Here is a 13,743-nt window from a genome sequence, read left to right on the forward strand (position 1 = left end):
AATTTTCAGAAAAAAAGGAGAAAATTAATGAAAGCAAAAAGTCAATCTTCAAAAGTACTGATGCGCTTAAAGAGTCTGACTGGAGAGTCTGAGATAGCTCTTGGTTTTTTGCAGTTTCTCTAAGCACTGCACACTCTGATCATGGGCTAAATTTGGTGGGATGTCCACTCCTAGGGGCAGGATTGGGGTACTGAAATTGGGGCATTGTGTTATCACACACCTGCATGTATTCAGAAAATATCTGAATCTAAAACTTTGCAAATAAAAATTACACACACTGTTCATGACATCAGCTAAACTTAATAGCAACTTCAAATGAAAACGCCTAGAATCACAATGTCATTTTCAGTGATGTTTCACAGTAATGACACGGGATAGCTTCATCTTGAAAATGTAGCTCTCTTTTATAATATTATACTGCACCATAATTAAATAATAACATTATATTATTTTATTTTATAGATTTTTATATGTGATTTACACATATATATATCCAAGGAAAACATCCTGGCTGAACCAAATTGCTGTACTAATTTTCAAACTAGTTCTTGCATATTTAGCGCATGAAAAGCAGTAAATTCTTCTATAGGTGTTTCACTTTCATTGTTTAATCTCCTGCTACAGGGCTTTAAATTCAGGAGTTCTATCTAGTCATACTTAGACTAATGCGCAAATGTGACAATGTGACCTTCCATATTAAGGAAATTAGATATTCACTTGCATTCCGACTGTGCTCCACCAGTACATGTCCGTCGGCCAACGGCAGTATTTAAACTGTCATTTGTGATATTCCCCATTAATTTTTGATTAACCTGCCAATGCTGTCTTCAGCTGCCTGCTACTTAGTGAGCCATCAGCAGACACACCAGTTTAGCAACAGGCTCAACTTTATCTCTGCTCAGTTAATTATAACTTTTCCCCAAGAATGCTTAGAGCTTGATGACATGGCGCTGAGGAAAAGCTCCCACATCATTGCCACCATATGATACCCAATGAATACTCTCATGTGTTATCAGTTCTAAATATGACTTTTTTTCCCCGTGTGACTTCTATTAAAAGATAATAAACTTTTTTGGAAATATTCATGCTTCCTTAACCAAATGCAACATATTGCACTGGGCCAAATAGCTTTTCCACATTTATATTTTTGTTGTTGTTGCTTGTTGCTTTTTTTTTTAAAAACAACCTCTACCTGCAATGTCACAAATGCAGCTGCGGCGATCAAAGCACACAGTTCATTGATGTATATATTGTATTAACTCCTCATTATGAAGAAACAAAGGTTCACAAGCTGTCTGACTAACCTTTCTAACCTTCAAAGTAAATACCAAAGAAGCTCTTGTAAATGTCATGAACTTTGAAAGACTCCCAGGTAAAATACACCTCTGCTACTCATCAGAAATGTCTGGCAGTACACACTGAAATCCATTACCATGGAGTCCATTTATTTTCGTTTTTATTAAATAAAAATAAATAATGAAGCAGAATTCAAATATGTCTTTTACAGTCACCTCTTGTGGACTCTAAAGCTGCAGAGTGCTTTTGAAACTGCCATTATAAAAGCCTATTGAGCTTGTATTTCAACCTTGAAACTTCTCACACACTTCACAATCATCTGTGCGTGTGTGCCACTGTATTTTAGGTAAGACATCTAAAGAAAAACAGCTATTTATATTCTCTAGCTCATATACCCTGTCTAAAAATAAATAAATAAAAAACAATAAAATGATTAAAAAAACGTTAGAATATTTGTAGACTTGTTCTCTCTAGTGTGCCTTGTTTTATATTCAATTTCTTGACATTTCCACATGCAATGGAAACTGATCTCCACCTTGTTTCTTGGTGGAATGTATAATTTCTCCAAAAAAGTATTTTTTTTTTCATTTGGGGTATAGTGTGACGGTATTTATATGGATACATCTCCTTGTCCCCTTTAATGAGCCAAAGCCATGGAGGATAATGAGGATGTCCCTTTTCTCGATGGACAATGAGAAGAGCAGACTTTCTTTTAGATGATTTGAAACTTGGCAGCCAGAAACCCCTCTAGATGAAATCTCATTAAATACTAAAATGGCATACGCGGTAACCTCTACCTGCATCGATGCGCCGTTTGAATATGTCATCATTCCCCAAGGTATTTCCTAGAATATGTTCTATCACTGTGCATCTTCAAGTACTTCAAGCTTTTCCTCTAAATTAAAGGATGTACAAAACTGATTTATTTCCACTGCAGATGCATGTTAGGATTTTCTGAGGACGTTTCAAATGTCTCTGCAATTTCTCCATGGTTGATGCGACTGACAAATTTTTGTGCCGCACTAATGAAATTCTTCCCATTAAGAGCTCTACACATTCTTGGGAGAAAGAGGAGTAACATAGCCACACACGCACAACTGCTATATGTACATGCACACACCACTAACCAATGTAAAAACCTTTCCCCTCACCTCATTTCCTCTGGTCTGTTGAACATGTGCTGCTTGCCTTACCTTCAGAAAGGTCAAGTGCAGAACTGGTCTCCAGGCACACACTCAACTAATTAAGCAGTAGTGGTGGAAGATGCGTACCAGCTCCTAGGAGACCGCTGCAGTCAGTAGCCACCCTCAAGGGTACCGAATATATTGTTTCGAATGCAAGCACGGTAGGGATTTGCATTACACTGCTCTTGTGAAATATGAAAGAACACTACTATTATATCAGGACAGAAATTAACTTTATGGTAACATTGAGAAAAAACCCAAAAACCAATGTCTGAGTCGTTCAACTCAGCTATTCCCTAATGCAAATCATTAAAACATTACTTATTATTAAATACTATAAAACATATATATATATATATATATATATATATATATATATATTATCTCGATTCTGATAGTATAAGAATGTATTTGATTAAAAGATTTGGTCATTTATTTTTATCCATCGATGACTTTATCATTGAAAGGAAATGTTCCTTAAAAAGAAAGAGAAAAAACCAAACAACCAAAAAGAAACTACCTCTACTACAGTCCAGCCAACAGCATTGCAGAAGTGTTATTCTGGATGATATTTTTTACTGGAAAAATAAGAAATAAATGCATATAGGTACTAGTTCAGTGCTGAATTTACATTCACCGGCCACTTTATTGGGAATGCCTGTGTTTCCGGGTAATAATCACACACATTTACAGTTTGCTAGGTTATTAATATGTTATTAAATAGAAACAGGCAGTTTTGCATTTTCTGGTCTCTTTCCTGCTTATTACACAGAAACTGCCACAGTTAATTGAATGGTAATAACTTAGAAATTACCACATTATTACAATATTGTTTCAGCCTTGTCACCCTACTATTACCACTTTATTACCAAGCTGTATTTCCACATTATAACCCTCAGTTTTTTAGCCCTCATTATCCAATTACATAAATTCAACTGTAACCACTGTTGTTACCATGATATTACTTGGTTACTACTTTGGTAATTGCATGGTAACAATTTAGAATATACCACATTATCACATCGTGTTTCTGCCTTGTTAATCTACTATTACCACTTTATTACTGTGCTGTGATAGAAAGTGCTACCCAGATATCTAATAAGCCAATCACATGGCAGCAACTCAATACATCTAGAAATGCACATTTTTGAACCTTGAAGGAGATGGGATACAGTACCATACGACCACACCAGCTATCAATCTATGAGTTTGTGTCAGCTGGAGGAGACAAAGATAGAATCCTTGGTGTCAATACTGTTGAAAATCTTAATTTGATCTTAATTCAAAATAGTTTTTTTTCTGACAACCCTAATTTTAACAGACACATACAATATGAGAGTCTTCTCATCTAACTTTTCTCTAAAGCATATTCGCCAAATACATTGAACCCCTCCTTTACAGAGATCTGGGAAACGGTCTTTTAGCAACAATTTGTACTTAATGTCAGTATATAATGCAATATTTAAAATTTCCTAATAATCTGCTCAAAACTGCACAGACATTGTATTTATTTATTTATTTATTTTTTGATAAAAACATTGGGAGAACACATGATAAACTGTTACCGAGGCAGCAGCTTTGGAAGACAAGCAACTATTCAGGGTTGTCAGAGGAATATGCTCTGCCCGCTGCCCTCCATTTCAAAGTGGGATCACAGACAAAGTCAGTTCAGTGTACAGGACTGTGCCCAAGGGACCTCCCAAAGGAGAAGCAGAGGTACGCAATGATAACAGGCAGACTCTGCAGGATCCCTGATAAATGTAGTCTGGAACTAGTTAATTAAGACCTTTTTCAGCTATGTGAATGTGCCTGGCAGCATGTTCAGGATTGCTTAGCAAAAAAAAAAGAAAAAGGAGCTCAGCCAAATGACCACCACTGACCCAAACTTTCACTACTCTTCTTGTTCTTACTAAATCCCAGAGCCCATCAGCCTCAGTTACAAGAAGCTCATAGTTTTGGAAAACTTTTTTAGACTGAGCAGGTGGTGAAAATGAATAAAACATCATTTAAAAAAAAAACCATAAACTTAACTCCTAGTAAAAAAAAAAAAAAAGAACACCTAAACTAGTAATCTCAATATTGTTACTGGTGGACAATAATTTCTCACATACACCTAGTACAATAAATAATGACTGTGTGTAATATGTCATGTGCTTTATGTTCATCAGAGATTGTATTCAAGTAATTTTAAGACATGCTAAGGACCAGATGATTTTTATTATATCCTAATATATAAAACTTATGAATTGCTTGGTAATTTATATATTGCCTTTTCTTTTTCCTACTTTTGGGATATGAAAAATGCATACCAAGCATAAAATTATGACCATCTGCTATAATATTGCGTTGGTCCCCCTTTTGCTGCCAAACTGGCCTGACCAGTGGAGGCATGGACTCCACTAAAGCCCTGAAGGTGTGCTGTGGTATTTGGAACCAAGATGTTAGCAGTAGATCTTTTCAGTCCTGTAAGTTGTGATGTTGGGTCTCCATGGGTCTCAGACTTTGACCAGCATATCCCTTTAGATGCTCGATTAGACTGAGATCTGGGAAATTTGGAGGTCAAGTCAACATCTCAAACATGTTGTTGTGTTCCTCAAACCATTCGTGGATCATTTTAGCTTTGTGGCAGGGTGCATTATTCCATGAGTCCACATGGTCTGGTTTAGGTAGGTAGTACTTGCCAAAGAAGTAAAAAACATGATAAATCAGACCAGGCAACCTTATTCCATTGCTCCATAGTCCCGTTCTGATGCTCACTGTTGGAGCTTTAGGTGCTGAACAGGGGTAAGCATGGGTACCATGACTGGTCTGTGGCTGTGTAGCCCTATGCACAACAAACTGCTCTGGACTGTGCATTCAAACAATGTTCTCTGATAACCAGCATTAAATGTTTCTGCAATTTGAGCCACAGAAGCTCGTCTGTTGGATCAGACCACACGAGGCAAACTACAATCCCCATATGCATCAGTGAATCTTGGCCACCATGATTCTGTTGCTGGATCACCCTTGTTCCATCCTTGGGCCACTTTTGATAGATCCTAACCTCTACAGACCAGAAATACCCCAAAGAGCTGCAGTTTTGGAGATGCTCTGACCCATTTGTCAACCCATCATAAGTTGGCCCTTGTCAAATTCGTTTAAATCCTCGTGCATGCCCATTTTTGCTGCTTCTAAAACAACAACTTTGAGGACAAAATTTTTACTTGCTCCTTTACATATCTCACCCACTAACAGGTGATTTATCAAATGCTCCCAACCACCTCTGCTCCCACTATGAGCACAATGCTTGCACAATTGTACACTATTTAAACTCTTAGTTTCTATACTACAATTACAAATTATAAGAATTATACTTGTGTTTGACTTGTTCGAATGATATTGCATATTTGTGCTCCTTGTTCAGACATAATTATTAATGTAAGGTTGAGATTTATGAAGGCATCTCTAATGAAATGGAACTATAAAGCTGTCATGATTGTTTTCAGGGTATGAGCAAAATGCCATCAGTGTCATAAACATGGATGAGGACGTGCTCTGTTGATATAATGCCTCATTGACCCTTAATGTGTAGGCATTTTAAGGGGGGGAAATGGGGAATCATTTTTGAATATAACTCTCAGTAATTGTGGAACTAATGGCCTTACTTTGGAGAACAGGAGACAATAATCAGAGCAAATGCAAAGCCACTGAGATTGCCTCTGTCTGCCTGGGATGGATTCTGGAGAGAAATTAGCTTAGATTGTAGCAAAGGTTTTTGCAATCACCCTGGCTCTGCTTTAGCGTAATGTGACTTATTAAAGCATTTCCATTGTGTCATTACTTTCATGCTTTCAGAGAAAATGGGCTCATTCAGTCAGTATCAGTCCAACTCCTTCTCTTATCTTTTACCGTCTCGCCTTTCAGCAACCCTCAACCCCCAACCCACATATTAAATATTTTAAGATATTTGCTGCTCACTCCAACCAGCTCTCTGCCCCGATTACTCTTCCTCATACCCTTTGATTGTTTGACTGTGCAGTATATTTCTTTATGCAAAGAAGAATGGGCATCAATGTTTTTCACTGGTTTTAAGAATTTTTTTTTAAAGAGAGAGAGGCATCTATCTGGATTTCAAACTATTCTGCTTTTTATGTAGTTCAGTGTAAGGACTTAAAGGTAGATGCTGAGACAAAGAGGAAAGGCAGATTAGTGGAATAATAAAAAAAAAAATACAAGTTTAAGGCAAATTGAAGATTAAAAAAAAGCCAGACTTTAAAACAACTAAATTGTGAGAGAGACAAAAACAAACTAAGACAAAGAAGAAAATAAATGGGTAAATATACCAAGGTAATTAGGAGCAGGTTTAAATAATCAGGGTATCACAGAGGCAGGGACAGGTCAAAGACGCAAAGAAAAACTAAGATGTACCAAAAAAATACTGAAGAAAACTAACAGACAAACAGGGTTATTTCAAATAGATCTAGAGACAGAATGAATTAAAACCATGCACATGACAAACAAAGCATTAGACTCTGTGTCATATATTCAGGTTTTCAGGCTTTCTTCTGCTCTCCTTTAGTAATGCTCCAATAGGCCTGGGCAGCTGGGGGCTTCCCATGATGCACTGCACAGTTCTTCTTCATTCACATCTTTTCATTCTCTGCTTTCACTTTGGTTATACATCGCTTTGCATTTAATTATTAGTTGTTATTAATCTCTGTGTCTCTTCCACATTGTCTTTCCCCTCAACCCCAGGTGGTCGCAGCAGATGGCTCCCCCTCCCTGATCCTGGTTGTGCGGTTTCTTGCGGAGGTTCCTTCCTGTTAAAGGGGAGTTTTTCCTTCCCATTGTCGCCAAGCTCTTGCCTACGGGAGTTAGTCTGATTGCTGTGTTTTTTCTGTGTTATTGTAGGATCTTTATTTACAATTTAAAGCACCTTAAGGTGACTGTCGTTGTGATTTGGTGCTATGTAAATTAAACTGATTTGAATTGAACTGAACTGAAAGTTCCAAGAAAGCTCTATACAGCATTGGTTTAAAAAAAAAAAAAGAGGCATTGTATTTCTAGTGACGCATGAATGGCTTCACCTTGCTAGGGAGCAAAACAAATCTGTATTTTTTCTTTTCTTTGCTTTTCTTCTGAAACGTGGACAATTTGGGAGTGACGTTGCTCGCAGCTCCTACATCCGACTTCTGAGGTAAACGAAACACAGCATTATAAACAGGATTTGAGAAAACGTCAGGTTACAAAGGTGTTTCACTTCTTACTGAGGTAAGAAGTGGTAACTTACACAGCAGACCTACTCAGGAGCAGGTAATATTGTAGATAAGAGATCAAGGGGTATGAAATCACCACCTACAGAGCAATCAGTTCTCTGGAAAATAGTGTCCGTTCCTGGAAAAGCCGCTGGATGTCAGTGAGCAGGCAGTAAGAGAGCGTATACATTTGAAAGATATTCTACAATTTTTGTCTTTCTCTGATGAGCCTCAATCAACAAACAGAACTTTTAAGCAGCAACATTGTTCATGCTTTTTTCCTGTTTAAAGCAATATTGTTCTATAAACCTTAATACAGTGACATCATCCTAAAACAAGGCACCTACGTCTTTTAATTGCTGCCATTTTTATGCTTTCTTGGGTTGCAGATGAAAGAAAAAGGCCAAAACTGTTTTACAGAAACTAATCAACATATTTAATTAATTTAATAGAATAGCAATTGTAATTATATATCAGATATTACAGGTATGTTAAACTTGATTCATGGCATAAGCCCAGAAACACATTACTCAGTGACAATAGCTAAAATTATTATTTTTATACTTTGGGTACATAGAGAAAATGTGCTAATAACAGGGCTAATGAAGAGCTGCAAGCCAGACCTTTATTAATATTATTCATCTTTTTATTATGAATTTGTAAAATACAGATATGAAAGAAGTATTGATCTTTTCATCAGAAATTTCAAACATTAAGCGCACAACCTCAAAGATGACAAACTTGGCACAAACAGAAAGCTACAGCCATCCAAAGTAAGTTTATATCAATAGCAACTTTCAAACATTATGACTGCTTTGAACAACAGCCCGCTAAGACACAAAAATACATCAAACAAATGGTCACAGAGACAATTTAAAAAATATATATAATTGATTTTAAGTATAGAACGTAGATAAGAAAAGGAGAATTAAAATTAATTAAGCCATGGCACACAAAGACTGTTTCAATTAGATTGTGAAGTAGTCGAAGTTATAGCGAGATGAGACTTTCTTCAGCTCATCATAGACAGATAACCTGAAGATTTAAGTATTTTGAGCATTAAACAGGTCTGCTGCTTCTAAAGCCTGAATATGATTAATGTGGATGTTTGTGGTTTTATTAATTCATGCATCTAGAATTTTCTGCAATCCATTGCTTATTGCAGCACAATTATTGATTTTATAGAAAGCATTTAAACTTTGGCAATATCCCCACACTGAGAAAATTTAGAACAGACCCCAAGAAGACACAGGCTGTGTGTGTTAATGCATGCCTCATTTTGGCATTTTTTCAACACTACTTGCTAAGAGCTTAAAATGATATGTTAATGCACACTTAAAACAACATTCTTCTCTGCAAATGAGAGAAAATCACCCATTTAACGTCAGATTTCATTAGTTCTCCTCGTGTGGAAGTACAGTTATTTAAGTCTGAATGATTTCAAACACACCCTCGAAATCTTGAGAGAGAAGGTAAAGACATAACAAGGCTCATCTGTTCTCTCTGCCTGTGAAATGGGTGCAGCTTAATGGCTTGTAGCTGGCAGAGGCGCTTTACAGCTATATGCAAGCAACAAAGAATCAATGTGAAATGCATGACAAGTTACTCTACATGGGTTCGAAATGTAAGAGGATTAGTAATGTTTGCTGACATAACTGGGACTTTCAGTGAGCTCCACTGCAATTGTCAGCCTTTGTCTTATAGTATCAAAGTTGTGTAAGACGATTCAGTTGAATAAAACATTGGTTGTACACAAAAAGAAAGAAAAGCGTTGCAAGAATCTCCTCTATTAATGGCCGTACTATTTGGATAGTAACAGAAGGTGATGACATGACTCTGAGATGAGAGTTCAATTTGCAATCATGCATTTCGGGACTTTACAGAGACCTTTTTTCCCAGCATGTAAATATTTAACAGAAAACAGAGCTTGTACTGAAAGGTTTGTACTGGATTTCCTTGAGACTGAAGCAGAGAATTTATTTTTTTTATAATGCTTGCTCTGCAGCTGCTCTTATATAAATATTGTGTTATCTGTAAGTGTTGAGCAGTGACTTACCACAAAGTGTCAAGAACAAGTAAGTGCAGTTCTATTTGCTGCAGATTTTTTTTTTTTCTCTTTCTAGAAGTCGTGTTGGTGCTTTAACACAGCCAGAAATCAATGCTTGACTTTGAAGTGAATGTCTGTTTCTTTAAAACACGCCAACGCTTCCAAACGTCTTCAAGGAGCTCATGCTGAAGGTTTCCGAATGCATTTTTCTTTCTCTCAAAATGAATGACGTGTGCTTCACTCAGCAGCAAGAACGGAAATAAAAAAAATGATGACATATCAAAATTCAAGGACTATTCAAGTACCAAAGTATAATTCCAGTAGTTAAAGCTAGTCAACTATGCTCCAAAAACTTTTTGATACAGTTTTTTTCCCCATCTTTCTAGAATTCATTGTTTTCACGTCACAGAAAGTTTCCAAAAAAGAAATTATTTGAGGGTGAATTTTTATGTTACTGACTAAATTTGAGCTATTTCTTTTTCTTGTTAGAGGGTCATTTTGCTGTATAATTCTGGCAGAATGATAAACACAAAAAACTAAATAAAAAACACTGAATAAAGAAATTATATAACAGTTAGTGAACCTTGTAGTGCTATTTGATAATGAATTTGGTCATTAAAACTAATTTGTTATTTCTTATCATTTTTATGTCAACATGACCATCAAAAAAGTACTTCAATATGTTATGCACATCATGTTTGCAACAATACTTTCCCACTTAACTAACAGAACAATGTGCATGTAGAGGGTACAGTTTCAGTTGAAGTTCATCACAGTGCACTTACAGAACTTAGGAAAAAGGAAAAAGGACTTGGGTGAAAGAAGTAGAACTGGCAAGCATAGACTCAACTCTGTTTTATCACTAAGACAACTCAATGTTTTTTCCTCAAGCTAAAAACACATTAGAGCAAATAAAGGGGTATGATGTGGTTGAGGAGATATGATTCATGGGGCCAAGCAACAGCAGTGTGTCCTAATTGCTTGTTAAATGTTCTGAAAATGGATAGTGGCCTTTCAAAAACTCCAGAACTCTGTCATGCTTTCTTGCACTGAGGAGAGTTGAGCCTCTTTGCCAAAGACTCCCAAGACAAAACGATATGTCAGAACCGTGGCCCCACATGGTCCATCATGTAAAGGTCACACATATTGCTGCACAGAGAGTCTGATGAGCATCCAAAGAGAGAGACCATGTTAAGTCGACAGGAGATGCATTTCAACACAGAGCTGCAGTTTGGTACCGATTATCACAAAATACTACGAATATTTCACGCTGTAATGTACTGTCCCGTCCAGCTTTTAAAGTGACTGCCGCTGCATTTTCCCCATTTAGTGACTGTGAGCTGGCTTGTCATTTTTCAACACACCAAGTTTGATTTCAGGATAATGAGGTGCTATGAACTGAAATGCTGACATTGCACTGTTGACACATAATATGAAAAAGGGACACCAGAGAAATCTTATGAAGCCTAGGAGGCACTATTTGATAAACAAACAAGAAAACCATTTTTTGCACAGTTTTTTTTAACTAATTTAAAAAAAAATAACTAATCAGCTCCAAGTTTGGATTCATGATGCTTTCTACAGTTTAGAATTAGGGTTAGAGCTTTTCTTTTTGATAAAGCAGGATCTGGTGACCCTCAACCATCCCTCAGTTATACTGCAGTAGGCTTAGGCTGCTGAGGCACTTCCCACGATTCACTCATCTCTTTATACAGTTTTGTGTTGTTTGTTTCTTTGTTTTTGTTTAAAATAAAGCCTCAAATTACAGTACATTACATTACAGACATCACTGCTATATTTAAGCAGTAATTGTTCAACTTTGGCTGTAGCTCCCATAGTTCTCTCTCTGTTCTCTTTTCTTTCACCTCACCCCCAACCCATCACAGCAGATGGTTACCCCTCCCTGAGCCTGGTTCTGCCAGAGGTTTCTTGCTATTTAGAGGGAGTTTTCTCTTTCCCAGGTGCTTGCTTACAGGTAGTCATTTGATTATTGGGGTTTCTTTCTAATATTGTAGGGTAACATTATGATCATCTGCCTAATATTCTGCTGCTGCCAAAATAACTCTGACTGGCTTGAGGCATGGACTCAAGGTGTCCTGGGGTATCTGGAACCAAGATGGTAGCAATAGATCCTTTAAATCCTGTGAGATGCAAGGTGAGGCCTCCATGGATTGAACCTGTTTGTCCAGTAATGAATAAAAAGCACACTATAAAAACAACCTGAATAGTTTAAACTAGTTTAAACTATCAATGTGTGCAGCAATAAATGTGATGTGTATCCACAAACGTATGCACCTAACTGTATATATTATATGCTGCATAACATGCTGCATTAGACTGATCAAGATAGTGTTTCTACTATGCCATCCTTGTATTATTCAGAATAGATAAGAGTGTGATAATGTACTGCAGAGGTTACGAAATGCCACTGAATCAGCAATGTTTGAAATCAGGAGCCTTCAGCCGTGCTGCCTTAAACTTCAAAGGGAATCAGTTCAGCACTGTAGTTTTTGATCATTGGAGACAATTGATCTTTAGTGTTCAAAGAATATTTATGCTTCAGGCTTCCCTTAGAAATTTTTCAGACAACCTGCCATGAAGCGTGTGATTGTAATATCAATGTCAAGAAAAATTCAAATCACTTCCTGATAGTACAGTAGTGTATATGTTCTGGGATTTTTCTGTTTTCCTGCAATTACTTAGAAATTTCATGTTCAGCAGCAGTCAGTCCGAGACAGTCTGAGGATTAAATCAGTTGGATGGATGCTTAGAGGCACTCATAGACACAGTTAGCACTAAAAACGCAGTAAAGGTGACTGTTATTTTCTACACTACACTGTTAAATGTAGGTTTGTATCTGTGACAATAGCACTCATGCGCTTAAAATACTTGGGGTTTTTTTGTGTTTAATATCTTTTTTTATGCTCTTTTGATCCAACCATTTTCTTCTGCTTATCCAGTGCAGGATAGCGGTTGTGCCAGAGCCTATCCCAGTGGTCACAAGCAGGTCACAAAGCTATCATAGAGAGACAGACAATCATGCACACTCACCTATGGCCAATTTAGAATCACCAGTTAGCCTAACATGCATGTCATGTCTTTTCTCTTGCCGCTTGATCTAATATGTGCTTCGAGTAGTTAAGTAAAGTAGAACAGTGCTATGTAAGAACCAATCTATTTACCATTTGCCCGTCTACTGCAAATAAGAAGGGGCTCAGAACCGATCCCTGATGAAATCACACCCCCACTTTGAGTCCATCTGTTAGTCCTGCTGCACATCCCACCACTGTCCACATATCTTGCACCAGCCTCACATACATGTAGAACCACAGTCTACATGTGCATGCTACATGCTTTCTCTAGATCCACAAAAACACTGTGCCACTCTGACCTGCTCTGCACCTCTCCATCAACACACTTAAAGCAAATATAACATCTCTCAGCATGAAGCCATACTGCAGCTCACTGATTCTCACCTCTTTTTTCAGCCTACCTTCAGCATCTGTTCCCATAGCTTCATGGTATGGCTCATCAACTTTATCCCTCTGTAGTTACTACAACTGTGCACATCACCTTTGTTCCTGGAAATCAGTACCCGTACATCTATTCATTCCTCACACAACACAGTCTTGGAGAGAGAGGATGAGCAATCTGGTTAAAACATCAACTGCCCTTTCCCAAGACATCTCCATCCCTCCACAGGTTTGTCACCTGGACCAGCTGCCTTTCCGCTCCTCATCCTCTTCATAGTTGCATTTACTTCCTCCTTACGAATTCTCTGCACTTTCATATTCACTATCTGTCCTCCTTTATCTCATTCAGAGCACTCCTTCCACCATCTTTTCACTTGTTAGTACATTTCCACATCTATCTTTAATTCTTTAATCACCCTACCCTGCTGTGGGGCCTTTCCAGCTCAATCTCTTTACCTAGCCAACTGATATAAGTCATTTTCTCGTTTCTTAGTGTCCAGCCAACTCAC

The sequence above is a fragment of the Oreochromis aureus genome, linkage group 4 (genome assembly GCF_013358895.1).
Source record: "Oreochromis aureus strain Israel breed Guangdong linkage group 4, ZZ_aureus, whole genome shotgun sequence".
Lineage (NCBI taxonomy): Eukaryota > Metazoa > Chordata > Actinopteri > Cichliformes > Cichlidae > Oreochromis > Oreochromis aureus.